The sequence below is a fragment of the Pongo pygmaeus genome, chromosome 2, assembly GCF_028885625.2.
Source record: "Pongo pygmaeus isolate AG05252 chromosome 2, NHGRI_mPonPyg2-v2.0_pri, whole genome shotgun sequence".
Lineage (NCBI taxonomy): Eukaryota > Metazoa > Chordata > Mammalia > Primates > Hominidae > Pongo > Pongo pygmaeus.
The window spans coordinates 180,892,154-180,908,577 of NC_085930.1; the positions used below are offsets into that span (position 1 = coordinate 180,892,154).

At 40.0% G+C, this 16,424-nt stretch overlaps 1 protein-coding gene across 6 annotated transcripts in view; it reads right to left on the reverse strand.

The window, feature by feature from the left end:
* Positions 1–16,424, reverse strand: part of PLD1 (phospholipase D1) — a 204,104-nt gene that overhangs the window by 160,852 nt on the left and 26,828 nt on the right. The window contains exon 1 of one of the 6 annotated variants that reach the window (XM_054481497.2): positions 4,028–4,183. The exons of 4 other annotated variants lie outside the window; for them this stretch is intronic. The gene's annotated coding sequence lies outside the window, so the exon portion shown is untranslated. Of the gene's footprint in view, positions 1–4,027; positions 4,184–16,424 lie in introns of those variants that run through there. One more of the 6 variants, XM_063662422.1, reaches the window with a different exon arrangement.

Consider the following 16,424-nt stretch of genomic DNA (forward strand, 5'->3'; position numbering starts at 1 on the left):
GTTTCTAAAATCCCAAAAGTAGCTTAAGTGGTTAAAAGACAGTATTCAATGCAGTGGGGTATTCTCCATGTGGCCTGGCCACTACCGGTCTCATTTACGGGCCATGGGCAACCTCTATATCCTGCCATTGGTCACCAGGTTCTTGCCACTGGTCACGAGCAGAGTAGGTGAGAAAGTGGAGCACAAGCTTACCAACCCAAGTAGAGAAAGGACACAAATGGCTTGCCTTGCTGGTTGACAGTAGGTCAACGGAGCATCTTCTAAATGAAGAGCAGCACAGATGTCAGTATCTACATGGTTGCTTCTCAATAATAAATACTGGGTTATATTGGATATAATACAATCCAACATGTATTAGGTTGTATTTTTTTCTTATATTTTTCTAATATTGGATTATGTTTTCAGTTTTTCCCCCTCCACAGCACCTTCTGATGCACAACACTGTCATAGCTGCTTACTAGTTGCTCTGACTTGGGTCAATCTAACTTTCTTGGATAGTTTCCTCAACTGTAAAATGGAGACAATAAAGAAAATCAACCACTTAAGGTTGTTGTGAGGATTAAAGAAAAGGCTTAGAACAGGCCGGGCATGTTTACATGGCTCATGCCTGTAATCCCAGCATTTTGTTTACATGGCTTGTCCCTGTAATCCCAGCATTTTGGGAAGCCAAGGTGGGAGGCTGACCTTAAGACCAAGAGTTTGAGGTTGCAGTGAGCAGTGATCGTGCCACTGCACTCCAGCCTGGGTAACAGAGTGAGACTCTGCCTCAAAAAAAAAAAAAAAAAAAAAAAAAGAGGGGGGCTGGGGCTTAGAACAGTGACTGCACTTAGGAAATGCCTTTTGTGTGTTCATTATTATTATTATTATTTCCACTATTCTACCACTTCTGCTATGACTATTACTACTACTGGGGTAGTACTACTACCCCAGAAATGCTGGGTCAAACTTAAATTGGGTTCTTCAGAATGAAACAGGCAACTGGGGAGCTCTGTGGTCAGATCGGCTCCAGGAGTATACTCTGTCCTCAGCTTTTGCAATCCCTCTGGGAAGTTAAGTATTTACTGACATTACTAAAATAGTGAATTTCCAGGGTGGGTGGCATCACAATCTCCCACATTTTCTGATATGTAACCATAAGACCTATGTGTACACAAGCACCTGGTTCTTGAGGGGGGCAAGAACCAGGAGGTTAGGCATGGAAAAGGCAGATGTGGCACAGTTCATTTTAGTCATTACATGAAGCTGACAAGGCTATAAACTGCAGATGAAAAGCCTGCACCTCCCAAACCATATGCTGCAAAGATCAAGACTATGTGTGATCACACAGGAACAAGGAGTGATCTGGGCTGTGAACGGAACTTGTCCATCAGGTGAAAATCTACCAAGTTTCGACGGTCAGAAAATTCATCTCTAATACCACTACTACTCCTAGTTCTTCAATTCTTTCCTCAGAGTCCTGATCTTCTATTGCCATGCAACTTCCTCAACGTTTGGGGCGTAGCCAATTCAAGTTAAAAAAGTTTGCCTAAGAATTTATCTCCAGCTTTGAAACTCAGATTCATTTTATAAGAAAATTAGCATCACATCCTTCTGGGTCATAGCTAGGTTCATAAACCATCTGAGATATGTGAGGCGTCTAAATCACTTTGAATATCAACAAGAAAGCATGTTGGATAAAAATTAATTAGCACAAAATTCAACTTAAAATTAGATGGTATGTTATGAGACAAATGCTCATCTCTTATTAGCCAAAAGACCCAGATATAACAAAATTAAGCCAGTCCAGCAGAATGAGAACAAGAGTGCAATGTGTGTTCCAAACCTAGAATCAGGAATAATCTAAGGTTTGCTTAGACACTTTATCCCAAATTTACAGATTTTGAACTCTCTACTACTGTACAGTCCTTTTTTTTTCTCCCACGTTTGGAGGAAACATTTTAATGTATATATTCTCTGGGAAAACCCTAAAATCTGGTTTTTAGGGAGTTCCACTCTTATCTAATCCTTTGCCACACTATTTTTGTTCTGAATCTGTGGTCTTTGCTTTGTTACCATCTCCAGATGAAAAGCTATGAAGCACTTGGGAACACAGAAACTGAGATCTACAAGATACAAATGAGTTTCATATAAGCTTTTAAAGACCTTTATCTGTACCCATCAAGCGCAAACAAGTAATCAACGACTAAAATGTCTTAATATTTCTCTCTAAAATCATCAGGCAGCTACAATCAGGTGGACAAGTCATTCCTTAAAATTTAGTATCATTTAATAATTAATAATTGCACAGTAGCATATATGTGTAGTAATAGCATATATATGGCATATATATAAAACTTAGCAAAGTCATAGCAATCTTTGCACTTTTGGGAAAGCTAAAATGATGTAATAAACTTACTGTTAAAGAAAATATCTACAGAGGCAGGGGCAATAACACAGCTATACAATTGTGTCTTAGGGGGTATAAAATACAGTCCATTTTGTAATCCCAAAATGGCATGCAGCCATAACATTATAACTTCAACTTAGCACTGATGGGAAAAGGGATCCTTAAAGTTTAGCATATCACCTCAAAGATCTTTTTTAAGTACCTATTTCTGTCTCCCTTCCCCCTCAATTTTTTTTAAGCAGAGAAGAACATGAAAGAACAGACCCTTTTTATACACTGTATTTCCCAGTGGGGAAAAAAGGAGAATAAAATAGCAATAACAGAAGCATATTAGCATATTTTAAAACCCTAGTACATTACCCTGAACTAAAGCATCCTTAAAATAACATGAAAGCAATAGAAACTATATTTCATAAAGTGTCGCAAACTTTAAAACACCAAATTGAACTACTCCTATAGAACAATTTCATGCCAGATAGCTTTGGTGGCAAATTAACAAAGGCAGAATTGCTCTTTAGATCTTTAAATTAACAAGATTAAGGAATACAATGTCTTTCTCTGTGCTTAATTATATTGACTTAATTTCTTAATTACTATTAACTATACTTTTATGTTTTACAAGTCACACTCCATTTTTACAGCTGTTCTTTAATCCTAGGGTAATCTCGTATTCTGAAGAATCACTAGAGAATAAAAACAGCAAAACTGAAGACAAAATTCAGTTGGGCTTAATCCACCTGTACATTCTGCCTGAATCAATTCTTATGCCAGTATTTTATGAGGCATTCCAGAAAAGTGCCAGACTTTTCAAAGAGAAAAATTAAAGTGATATTCTGGTTCACTGTAACTCCAAGGAGTAGGCCCAAGGAAAAACCGTGCATCAGATAAGCATGCACCAGTGTGGTGAGGGAGGACAACTCCAACTGGGGCCCAACACCCTGCTACTTAACATTTTGAAAAATAAAATCAACTGCGTATAAAATCATATATGCACCTAGAAGGTCTAATGCGAGGACACAAAGAAAGTAATTATAAGAAAGGAACTGGGCTAGGCAAGGTGGCTCATGCCTGTAATCCCAGCACTTTGGGAGGACAAGGCAGGTGAATCACTTGAGCCCTGGAGTTGGAGACCAGCCTGGGCAACATGGCAAAACCTGGTCTCTATAAAAAAGTACAAAAAAAAAAAATTAGCTGGGTGTGGTGGCATGCACCTGTAATCCCAGCTATTCAGGAGGTTGAGGTGGGAGGATCACTTGAGCCCAAGAAGTTGAGACGACAGTGAGCCATGATCATTCAACTGCACTCCAGCCTTGGCGACAGAGCAACACTCTATCTCAAAAAAAAAAAAAAAAAAAAAAAGTGGCGGGGGCGGTGCTGATATTTACTAACAAGACCTCTGGACTGCAAATCCAACACAGATATTAATATGTCATTTCCTCTTGGCTTCCGATTGTATTTAATATGGTCAAACAATGCATATATTATAAGGAGAAACATAACCCCCTAAACCTCTGCAGGATAAACGAACTCACATTATTTTCTAAAAGAACGCAGCAACCCAGTCTGTCCTATCATCACACCATGAGCTCAGAAAGAAAATCTGACACACGCAGCAGAAAGTGCAAAACGTTATTTACTAACCTGGTGCCCCTGTGAAAGTAGTTGCTCCATATCACCTTAAAGAAAGAATCCTTACTATGAAACCAATCTCCAAGGCAGCTGATAGCCAAGAGGTGGCAAAACTGACTACCCTGAGAATCCAAATGAACTGGCAAAGCCTTCCTGTTCCCAAGCCCAGTTTTGGCTGACTCCCTCAAGGCAACTTAAGTCATAGCCAAGCCCACAAAGCACTTTAGCCTATAAGCTTTAGTAATGAACTTGAAACCACTCCCCATATGTTAAATAGACACTGGACTGCTGTGAGAAATAAAACCCACATACAGAATGAGCTACAGCTTCAGGCTGCACTTTTGTACTTGCTGCCCAAGAAAACCATAACACAAACTTAAACAAAGAGAACTCTCACTCCCTTCTCTCCCCTCAGACAGTGCATTAAAGTGACTGATTTATTTTAAACAAGGGGATACAGTCTGCCCTCCATTAGGGCCATGAAATGACTTTTATATTGTCCAAGTTGTGTGGCAGTTATGGAACAGATAGCACTGTAATTTCACATTGCATAAGAGGGACATATGAAGTTATCGTTTCTGAGAATCAAATGTAGATAGTATTACTATTTTCAGATAACATTGAATAAGCTTAAAAGCCTCATCAAATCCAATGATTAACATACATTCAATAGGAAGTTTTGTCAAAGAACTTTCTAACTTCTGATTCTGACTTAGTGTCTATAAATCTTAAAAACATTCTTATAATTCAGTTTCACCACCTACATTTAGAATAGATGCATAAGCTAAGACATGTCTTTTAACATGGATCTTTAAGATGCCTTTTAAAATGGAACTTAATACCACTCACCAAGATTTCAAAGTAAGAAATTTATGTTTCATTCTAGAAAAATGTAGTCAATCAATTCCTTAAAGCAGTTAGATCTTAAAACAAAGTCAGTAATGTTCTAGCATATTGCTAGAACATCAGCTTTTTAACACAATGTGTTCACAGTATACTTATTTTCCCCTAGTTTTCAACTCCAAGAACAGTTTTAATTCTAATGGCTTGTTGCCATGATTTGTATTTTGTTTAAATGAGACTTATTTTAACATAACGACCAAGGTTTTTGAACTTTAATTATTGTTTCTCCTAAACCATAAGATTGGACCAAATATGCCAGGCAAAGCTTGATTCACCTGTTGCCAAACTGATTTACATGAATTACTGGTAAAATTCAAGTTACTCAAAACCTGTGAAATATAAGCGATTAGCTCAACAAATTCAGCCATGAAAATCCTGGAGACTATTTTAGATCTAATACACACCTTGCCCACCTCCTCTACCCACTCCCAGGTCAGGGCTCAACAGGATCTCATGGGGTCACTTTAGAATGAGGGGGCAAGACAATTTCTTTTCTCTTGGAGAAAAGAAAACGAGCCTCAAGACATGTGGCTGATGACTTTAAAAGGAGCTAGTACCCCACCTGCTGGCAAAACCAAGCGAAGGTTGGACGAGCTGAACAAACCTCAGGGGAAATGTTATTACTTTGATGTTGGAAGAAAAACAGGGAAGGATCAGCTATGCGAACACATTAATGTCACATTCAGTATGTCGTTAAATATTATTAAATTTTTCCCCACAATAGTGATATATTTCTAGAGGATATAAAAATGCTTATGCAAAAAAAGGAGATTCAAAACCATCTATTTTACATGGATCTGGTTTGCAAACATATATGATGATTTGCATGCCCAAGGAAATCCTCTGATAAATAATATTGATCTCTCCTCTGCAGAAAGAGCTTCAAAAAATACTCCTGGGAGACCAACACAATCTTTGAAATGGAAGAAATATGAATAAATCCCCAACTCAGCTAGATAAACTACTGGTGGGGCTGTGTCTCCATCAGTCTGTATGTCTGTATTCCCAGAATTTCTCTTATCTTTCAGTAAAAATTGATTTCCTTTTGCCACATATAAATTAATTCTTCTAAGATGAATATCTGATATTAACCTTAATGAAGATGAAGAAAAGTTAAGTCATGGGCACCAAATTACACTACATTCTTTAATAAAACCCCGCAATAATAAGAGTATAGCAGGATATGACTTTTAAATGAGCCCAAGCTGTACTACTAAAACTAAAATGAGGCCAGGTGCAGTGGCTCATGCCTGTAAGCCTAGCACGTTGGGAGGCCGAGGCAGGTGGATCACGAGTCAGGAGCTCCAGATCAGCCTAACCAACATGGTGAAACCCCATCTAAACCCCGTCTCTACTAAAAATACAAAAATTAGCCAGGCATGGAGGAGCGCACCTATAATCCCAGCTACTCAGGAGGCTGAGGCAGGAGAATCGCTTGAACCCGGGAGGCGGAGGTTGCAGTGAGCCGAGATCGTGCCATTGCACTCCAGCCTGGGCAACAGAGGGAGACTCCGTCTCAAAAAACAAAACAAAACAAACAAACAAACAAAAAACTAAAATGAATAAGGATAGCATTATTTAAGCTCTTCCGATGAGCCAAGCTTGGTTCTAAAGTGCTTTATAAGTACCAACTCATTTAAACATTACCACTCTATTATTATACCAGTTGTTTTTTTTTTTTTTTTTTTTTTTTTTTTTTTTTTTTTTTGAGACGGAGTCTCGCTTTTTCACCCAGGCCGGACTGCAGTGGTACGATCTCGGCTCACTGCAACCTCCGCTTCCCAGGTTCATGCCATTCTCCTGCCTCAGCCTCCCGAGTAGCTGGGACTACAGGCACCCACCACCGCACCCAGCTAATTTTTTTGTATTTTTAGTAGAGACGGGGTTTCACCGTGTTAGCCAGGATGCTCTCGATCTCCTGACCTCATGATCTGCCCGCCTCGGCCTCCCAAAGTGCTGAGATTACAGGCGTGAGCCACCTCGCCCGGCTATTATACCAGTTTTACAGATGAGAAAACCGAGGCTTCCAAAGGCTAGTAAGTACACTGCCAAGATCACACAGTTAGAGACAGAGCTGGGATTAGAACCCAGGTCGGTGCTCCTAGCCATGTACTTTAATAACTGTTTCTTCCTGAGTGCGTACCACTTAAACCCTGCCAGGCCCTGGTCAAACGCAAGGGCCAGGTAGACAGTGGATAAGGCCTGCACTGTGAACAGTCCTCAAAGGCTTTCCAGAGAAGTGGCCACAGAACTGAGACCTGGAGGTGACATGGAAGGGAAAGGGTCCCCAGGGAGAGGGCACTCACTCAGTCTGCCAAAGCAAAGGGTAAATGGGGTGGGGGACATTGGAGGGACTGCCTGCAGGGACCTTAGTGAGGCTGAGGGACCAGCAGAAGAAAACGCTGTGAGGAAGGCAGAGTCCTCTTATGTCACATCATGGAGCAAAGAGGCATCACCAACAGATGCTAAACCGGAAAGTGTCCAGATATGCATGTTGAAAAGGTAAGTAGAGGAATGAGGCCTTGTTGGGTGAGTAGAAATTTAGACATTCCAGGTAAAGGCAAGCACAGGCCAGTGCTGTAAGACATATAAGTTTATACTTTCATAAACTGCATCAAGGAGGCTTGTGCAGTAACCCCCGCAGCGGCATGTGCACTGGCTCCCTTGTCAAGCCAGCTGGGCGCTGGAGCCACGTGGTGGTTGCTAATGCCATTCACAGAGTTAGGGACAAGGAGGAAGGGCAGTGTGGTGGGAGCTGGGGGGGAGATGCTCAAGACAAGGAGTTCTCTGAGGGAGGCTGGGTTTGAGGTCGTCTGAGCTGTTCAGGGAGGATATCCAGCAGGCCCCAGGAGATGCAGGCCAGGTGCTCCACTCCTTTGCCTAGACAGCAGAGGTGCACATTTAGGAGTCACTGACACTGAAGGAGCAGCTGCAGCTGGGGGACAGTGGGACACAGAGTTTGTCCCTGGAAAATGTACAGCATAAGAAGAAAGAGTGAAATTTAAGGCAAGGCTAAGGGTGTCAGACAGAATTCAGGCTGTTGATAAAAAATTTTAGTTTTATTTTTACTAACTTCTAACTAAAATTATCATTTCCTTCTGTAACTTGTCATCAAAGATATTTTCTTTGACATCAAAGATATTGTCTTAGACATCAAAGATATTTTCATATCACATTAGTTATTGCAATATCTCAAAGTATCATTTCCACTCATCACTATTTCAAAATTACAGTAGTTATTAGACCTGCCACTAGATACTGGTAAGTAATGCATTTCAATAAAGGACATGTATTACAATATGACATATTTACTTCTTTGCATATTGATAACCTCATGTCGTATAATTGGTTTGCTTTGTAATCCTATGCATTTTAATTTTATGTGTTTAATTTTACAGAATAAACATTCTGTAGAGTGATTCATTAGCTTAATTAGAATGTCAAAGAGGTCCCCATGGCACAAGTAAAAGTAAAGAACATCTGATTTAAAAGGGGAAAGAGCCCAGCGCAGTGGCTTACATCCGTAATCCCAGCACTTTGGGAGGCCGAGAGGGGCGGATCACCTGAGGTCAGGGGTTCAAGACCAGCCTGGCCAACATGGTGAAACCCCGTCTCTACTAAAAATACAAAAATTAGCCGGGCGTGGTGGCACACATCTGTAATCCCAGCTACTCAGGAGGCTGAGGCAGGACAATTGCTTGAACCCAGGAGGCAGAGGTTGCAGTGAGCAGAGACTATGCCACTGTACTCCAGCCTGGATGACAGAGAGACACTCTGTCTCAAAATAAGTAAATAAATAAATAAATTAATTAATTAAAATAAAAAGGGAAAGAAAAAGCCACAGGAAAACACTTAAAAATAGCATTGTGAAAAGGGGGACCCTAGTATGAGATGGAGCCAGTTTTCAAAGCTAGGATGCAAACCCAGGACTTCTGACTTTGTGTTCTTTCTGCCACCACGTGACTCCACACCCTAAAATAATAAAAACAGTAACCGCTTCATTTGTGTAAACGAAGTGCTTTCACATGTATTAGCTTGTTAGTTCATCGCATTGATTCAGAGTAGGAAAAGGCAGGAACCCAAACCTGCCTTGAACCTCAGCAAAAGCTACCATCTAAAAAGACACTCCTGCCTGGGCCTCAGCACTGCGCCAGTGCTGCAGCAGACGGCAGTACCTGTCACCCCACTCTATGGAGCTGTAGTCATGGGCACAGAAGAGTAAGATGAAGAGCCCCTCCCTCATACCACACTAGCTAGAACCTGATCACAAGAGGTGGGCACAGTGGGTGCCCACCCAAATGATGAGTTGCACTTCTCTCCAGGCTTCTATTTGCAGGTAAGCCTAAGAATTTAATTTGTTTCCTTGCTCAAAGCTCTTTTATTTAGTTCTGATTGGTGATCCAGAGTGAATTACAAGATTTGCAATATTTCAGCTTTTTAATATGCCATTGGCTCTAACCAAGACAGAAGACTTTACTTAAGCAATTGGTTTGAAATTAGATGGACGAGCTGAAACAATGGGCTCTCTGTTCTTTCCTCTCTGTGCCCACCAACTGGCATTCATTATTTAATCTGTGATGTGTGTTGCCAGGGCTGAGGTAATGACAACGGCGCCTATTGTCTTCACATCCCTTCCCTATTCTGTAACATCTGTCATGGCTTCTGTCTATATTTCATTTTATTTTGTTTTATTTTTCTTCTTTTACTTTTACAAGGTTATTCCTAATTACTACAAATTGCTCTGAAATCTATTCTAACCCTGCAAAGTGTAACATCATTTCGTAACTTAGCAATAACAAAAAACTGAAGGTGTGTGTGATGGCACTCTTTTAAATTACTGTAATTTTACATAAAACTGTATAATTTCAAACAAATTTTATCTCAAGGTTAACTAGATAACCTCTCTTTTTAAATAACGTGATCAGTTCACAGACGACTTTGGCCCCTTCTTATATAATACATGACTTCCTTTTACACAATAATGAGAATGTGGGTTTACATGACTAATCTGACACAATACAGTAACTTCTGCTTAAAAAAAAGCTGAACATTTCTTAATATGCAGTTAAAATGTAAATTACTATGTTCATGGATGGATCTTTAATTTCCAAGTTTCTCTATTATTTTCTTTCTTTTTTAAATAAGGAGCCAGAGTGAAAATTGTCACTTGCCTTCTAATCAGTCACCTAAAAACTAGAGTGAAAATTTTTGTGTGTAAAAAGAGTTCAAAATTGGTTTCTACGTCCCAGGAACCGGAGAGCTGGTCTTCCTACTGCTGTCTGTCTCTGGACACGGCACACCCATCCGCTGTAGGAAAGGCAGAGGTTTTGCTTAGAGCTGCCTGCAGTGTAAGGGAAGAGGGGACTCAACCTGGCAGGAACAAGCCCTTGATAATTTACCTTCTTTCCTAATTACCCAGAGGCATTTCCTTCCTTGCTTACCCAATCTAAGGAAGGGTTTCCTGTTGCCCTAGCAGTTCCTTTAACCTGAAGCCATTTGCTCTAGTTCCTACCCTGTTTTTTGTGTTGCTCTCAATCTGCTTTCTCACAAGACCTCACTTTCCAGCCAAATTGGTTTATTCCATTTTTCAAATTACCTAGTTCTTCCTTCCTTTTGAGTTTGTGCCACTGTCCCAACTGTGGCAATGCCCTTCCCCCTCCTCGACAGTAAAGGAGTCAAATCCTCCCCAGCATTTCAAGGGGCAGCCCAAACCCATGTCCCCTACAAAGCATTTTCAGGTCACCCTGCTTTAAAAAAAAAACAAAATTGCTCAACAACTACAGCAATCATCAGCAGCAGCAGCAAATCCACTAGGCAACAAATTATGCCTTGCGACTTTCTATTTTATCTGGATGGGTTATTTAAATAGCGATGGCATTTAACTTTTCATGTACTTATAACTACTTCCTCCAACTTAGTAATCAGTAACTACATATTACAAGTTATACCTCTGAAATCAACCATTGTAAAAAGCATATAGCAAAAATTCTACCTTACATTGCATTCATATATGTATTTGTTGCTTACAAGATATTTAAATTATTTATGTTACTTAATGATAATTACAAAATAATAGCCAACACTATTGCCATAATATCTTACTAGACTCAATATCTTATTTGACATTCACATCTGCCATATGAATTAGATACAATTATTTTCCTCATTTTTCAGGTGACGAAAATGGGGCCAGAAAGCTTAAATTTCCCAAGGTCAGGCATTCAACACGTACTTAGTGAGCACCTACTATGCGACAGGCATTGTTTTCAGCGTTAGTGATGAAAGCAGAAAACTTCTATCTTCAGGGAGTTTATATTCTATTAGGGAAGACAGACTATCAAAAATTAAAACAAATATATATAAAGCCAGATAATACTAAGTGTTGTTAAGAAAACTAAAGCAGAGTAAGGGACTGGAGAGAGATGGTATAAGTGGCGAGGTAGCACACTCCTTAGATAAGGTGGTCAGAAGAGGCCTCTCTGGGGTGATGACACTTGAGCAGAGACCTGAACGAAGTGAGGTGACAGGCTCTGTAATCACCTGGGAAAAGGTTCCAGGCAGAAGAAACAGAAACTGCAAAGGCCCAGAGGCCAATACAAACTTGGCGTGTTCAAGAACAACAAAAAGGCCAGTGTAGTCAGTGCTGTGAAAGAAAGGGCAACAGTAGAGGGTGTAGTGAGAGAAGAAACTGGGGAGTCTGGTTATGTATGGCTTTGTAAACCATTGCATAATTTCATTTATGTTTTTCCTTAAATATGATGAAAAGGCCCTGAAAGGTTTTAATCAAGAAAGTGAAACACTGTGCCATTTGAAACGATTACACAAGTTGGGTAGGTAAAGAAGAGACTAAAAGGGCCTGGGCATGGTGGCTCACACCTGTAATCCCAGCATTTTGGGAGGCCGAGGTGGGTGGATCACTTGAGGTCAGGAGTTCAAGACCAGCCTGGCCAACATGGTGAAACCCCCTTCTCTACTTAAAATACAAAAATTAGCTGGGTGTGGTGGCGGGCGCCTGTAATCCCAGCTAATCAGGAGGCTGAGGCAGGAGAATCGCTTGAACCCAAGAGGCAGAAGTTGCAGTGAGCCGAGATTGTGCCGAGATCGTGCCACTGCACTCCAGCCTGGGGGACAGAGAAAGACTCTGTCTCAATGAAAAATAAAAATAAAAAAAGAACAGAATGAGAGAAGGCAGACTACTTAGGAGAATACTGCAGTAATCCAGGTGGGAGATGAAGAGAAGTAGTCAGATCTAGGATCTACTGTAAATATAGGGCCAAGAAGATTTTCTGATGTGGGTCGTGATGCAGAGCGTAAAAGAAAGAGAGGTGTCAAGGAAGACTCTAAGACTCATATGAGTAACAGGGAGAAAAGTCTAATTATTCAGCTGGGGAACATTGTGGGTGATGGGGTCTGGGGAGAAGCAGTAAGTTTTAGGGGCAAATCAAGAGTGCCATTTTGGGTAGGTTAAGTTTGAGAGACCTTTTAGATACCCAAATGAAGAGAAGTAGGAAGTCGGATACCTAAGTTTGAGGCTTGGATACATAAGTCTGAGATTCAGGCCTGGGGTGGATATGTAAGTCTGAGATTCAGGACTGGGATCTGTATAGATAAGTCTGAGATTCAGGACTGGGGTTTGGATGTTTAAGTCTGAGATTCAGGACTGGGATTTGGATACATAAGTCTGAGATTCAGGACTGGGATTTGGATACATAAGTCTGAGATTAGGACTGGAGTTTGGATACATAAGTTTAACATTCAGGACTGGGGTTTGGATATATAAGTCTGGAGATTCAGGACTGGAATTTGTATACATAAGTCTGAGATTCAGGACTGGGGTTTGGAGACATAAGTCTGAGATTCAGGACTGGGGTTTAGATATGTAAGTCTGAGGACTGGGGTTTGGATACGTAAGTCTGAAATTCAGAACTGAGGTTTGGATACATAAGTCTGAGATTCAGGAATGGGGTTTGGATATGTAAGTCTGAGGACTGGGGTTTGGAGACCTAAGTCTGAGATTAGGACTGGGATTTGGATACATAAGTCTAACATTCAGGACTGGGATTTGGATACATAAGTCTGAGATTCAGGACTTGGAAGTCAGGTGGCTTTAAACGTGGTAGTTAGCTTTAAGTAACATAGTTTCACCACAGACTGACTGAGGGTGAATAAAGGAGGGATATCTGAGGACTGACACTCAGGACTCTCCAACATTTAAATACCAGGAAGAAGAGATGGGTCCAGTAAAGGGGGCCAAAAAAAAAAAAACTGCCAGTGGAGTAGTAGGAAACCCAGGAGAGTGTGGTGAGAAAGACAGAAGCCAGGTGAAAAGAGTGCATCAATGATAGAGAGATCAATTATGTCAAAGGAGCTGAGATGGAGAAAGAGCAAGATTGAGAACTGACCACTGGATACAGAAACAAGGAGGTCACTGATGTCCTGAAGAGTGGGCTCAGGAGAAATTTATGCAAAAGCCTAAAAAGTGGGCTCAAATGAGAATGTGACTACAGGACATTGCTGAGAGAAATTAAAGACCTAAATAAGTGGATATACCGTGTTCATGGATTAAAAGACCAAATATTGTTAAATTTTCTGTTCTCCACAAACTGATCTATAGATCCAACACAATACCAATTATAATCTCATCAAGCTTTTTTGTACAAATTGATAACCTCATTCTAAAATGTGTATAGAAATTCAAAGGATTTAGAATATCCAGAGCAATCATAAAAAATATAAAACTAAAGTTGGAGGACTTAACACTACCTGACTTCAAGACATCGTAGTAAGTCTATAGTAACCAGGACAGTGTGGTACTAGTACAGGATCAATAAATAGATCAATGAGACAGGATAGAGAGCTCAGAAATAGACGCACACTTATGTGGTCACTCGATTTTCATGAAGGTAAGAGAAAAATCCAACAGAGAAAAAAAATGACTTATTAACAAATGATGGTAAAAAAAAAAACTAAATATCTATATAGCAAAAATAAATAAATCTCAACCATGACCTCACACCACACTCAAAAATTGAGATGGATCATAGACATAAATGTAAAAACTAAAATCATAAAGCTTTTAGATATGGCTTCGAAAGCAATCAACATAAAAAGGAAAAAAAAAAAAACAGACTTAGCCAAAGTTCAAAATTTCTGTTCATCTAAAGGCATCATTTAAAAAATAAATAAGAAAGCCACAGCCTGGGATAAAATATGTGCAAATCATATATCTGACAAAGAGCTAATATTTTAAAACATATCATGAATGCCTACAATTCGATAAAAGTGAGCAAAAGATTTGACTGGACATCCACAAAGGAAGACAGACTCTTCACTCTGTCTTGATCAATAAGCATATGAAAAAGTGCTCCATGTTAATATTCACCAGGGAAATTTAAGAAAAACGCAATGCGGTACTGCTACATCCCCACCAGAACGAGTAAACATTAAAAAGACCGTCAAACCCAAATGCTGGCAAGGATACAGAGACAGCACAACTCTCATTCACCATGGGTCACAGTGTAAAACTACAACCAGCTTAGAAAAAAGTCTAGCCGTTGTTTATAAAACTAAATATGCACCTATCCTATGACCCAGTCATTTCATTCCAAAGTATTTATCCAAGAGAAAAGAAAACACAGCCACAAAAAAAGACTCCATTCACCATAGTCAAAATCTGGAAGCAACTCAGGCATCCACCCGTAGAAAAATGAATAAACAACCTGTTGTATCATCAAACAATGGAATGATACTCAGCAGCTCAGAAAGGAATGGATTCACTCAGAAAGGAATGAATGACCGATACACATGATATGAATACATCTCAGAAACATTATGCTGAGTGAAAGAAGACTTAGATAAAAGAGTACATACATTGTATGATTCAATTTTGATAATCTTCTAGAAAGGCAAAAATAACATATGGTGGGAAAAAAATCAAAACAGTGGTTGCCTCTGGCAGAGCATAAGAGGGTGGTCTGGGGACCAATTGGTAAGCAACGTGAGGGAACTTTCTGTGGCGATGGTCATGTTCTGTACCTTGAAAAGGGTTTGGATTGCAGAGGTAGTACATGCATTTTTCAGAACTCTGAATGGTACACTAAAGATTTGAGCATTTCAGTGTATATAAATTTTACTTCAAAAGAGAACTATAAACAAATAGGGAAGCAAATTAATCATATGTACACTGAAATGTTTAGGAGTGAGTGTACTGATGCCTGCAACTTACTTTAAAATGTATCCAAAACATGAATTGATGAAAGGATAAAGGGATAGATGGGGGACAAGATGTATGTTCAAGCAATAAAGCAAACTATTGATTGTAGAATCTAGGTGGTGGCTTATGGGTGTTCACCTTAACATTCTTTCAACTTTCCTGCATGTTTGAAATGTTTATAAGATGTTGTTAGAAGACAGTGTGGGGTAAGGAATTGGAGACAGTGAGAACAGACAACTTATCAGAGTTTTGCTTTAAAGAGGAACAAAGATATGGGGTAAATCTGGAGGGAGATAAAGAATTAAGAGGAGGTATTTGTAAAGAAGGAAGACATTATGGAATGTTTGAATAAGAATGATCCTGTTAAAAGAGGAACTTTAATGAAGCTAGTGGGCAGAAACTATGAAAGCAGAGTTCTGAACAGGCAAGAGCAACAGATGGGGTCCAATGGGGTGCAATGGATGTCAACCAGGAGGATGCACGTTTGTCCATGGTAAAGAGCAGGGGATGGGGGGACAGATGATGGATGGATGCAAGAGAATATGGGAGCTGGGAAACTGCTTCTAGTTTCCCAGTGATATAAGCAGTAAGATCCATGGCTGAAAGAGAGAGTCTGGGAAGGGATGTTAGGGGTTTGAGGAAAGAAAAAAAGGTGTGAAATAGTCACCTGGGAGAGTGAGTTTACTAGGGAAGTAGAGTTGCCAGAGAGGGCTGAGTATCAGTGGAGGCAGGGGTGGAGGGTGGGGTGATTAATTTAATGTCATCAGAGTGTTGTGTAAGTGTGTTTTCCAGGAATGCTCCGTTGTTTGGAAGAAAGTGTAGAGTTATGCCTGAATAACTCTGATTTTAACCAGGGTTGTGTTTTGCAGGAGACTAGGATAGAAAGAGGAGAGAGGCAAGTAGAGTAACCACAACAGTGGACCAAGCAGATAAGGTGAGTAAAGTGGAAAGTTGGACTACACAGGGCATTAATGGAAAGTAAAAAGGTGGCAGAATCAAAGGAGTGGACGTAAAAGTGTTGATCTGAGGATATTAGAAGACAGAGCATAAAAGTTGGCAGATGGTAGAGCTGGGATTTAAATCTAAATGTTTGACTCCTGTTTTTTTTTATTTTATTTTATTGATTGAGATAGGGTTTGTTTGTTTGCTTGTTTATTTGTTTGTTTATTGAGACAGGGTCTTGCTCTGTCACCGAGGCTGGAGTACAGTCATGCAATCATGGTTCACTACAACCTCTGCTTCTCGGGCTCTAGTGATTCTCCCACCTCATCCTCCCGAGTAGCTGGGACTACA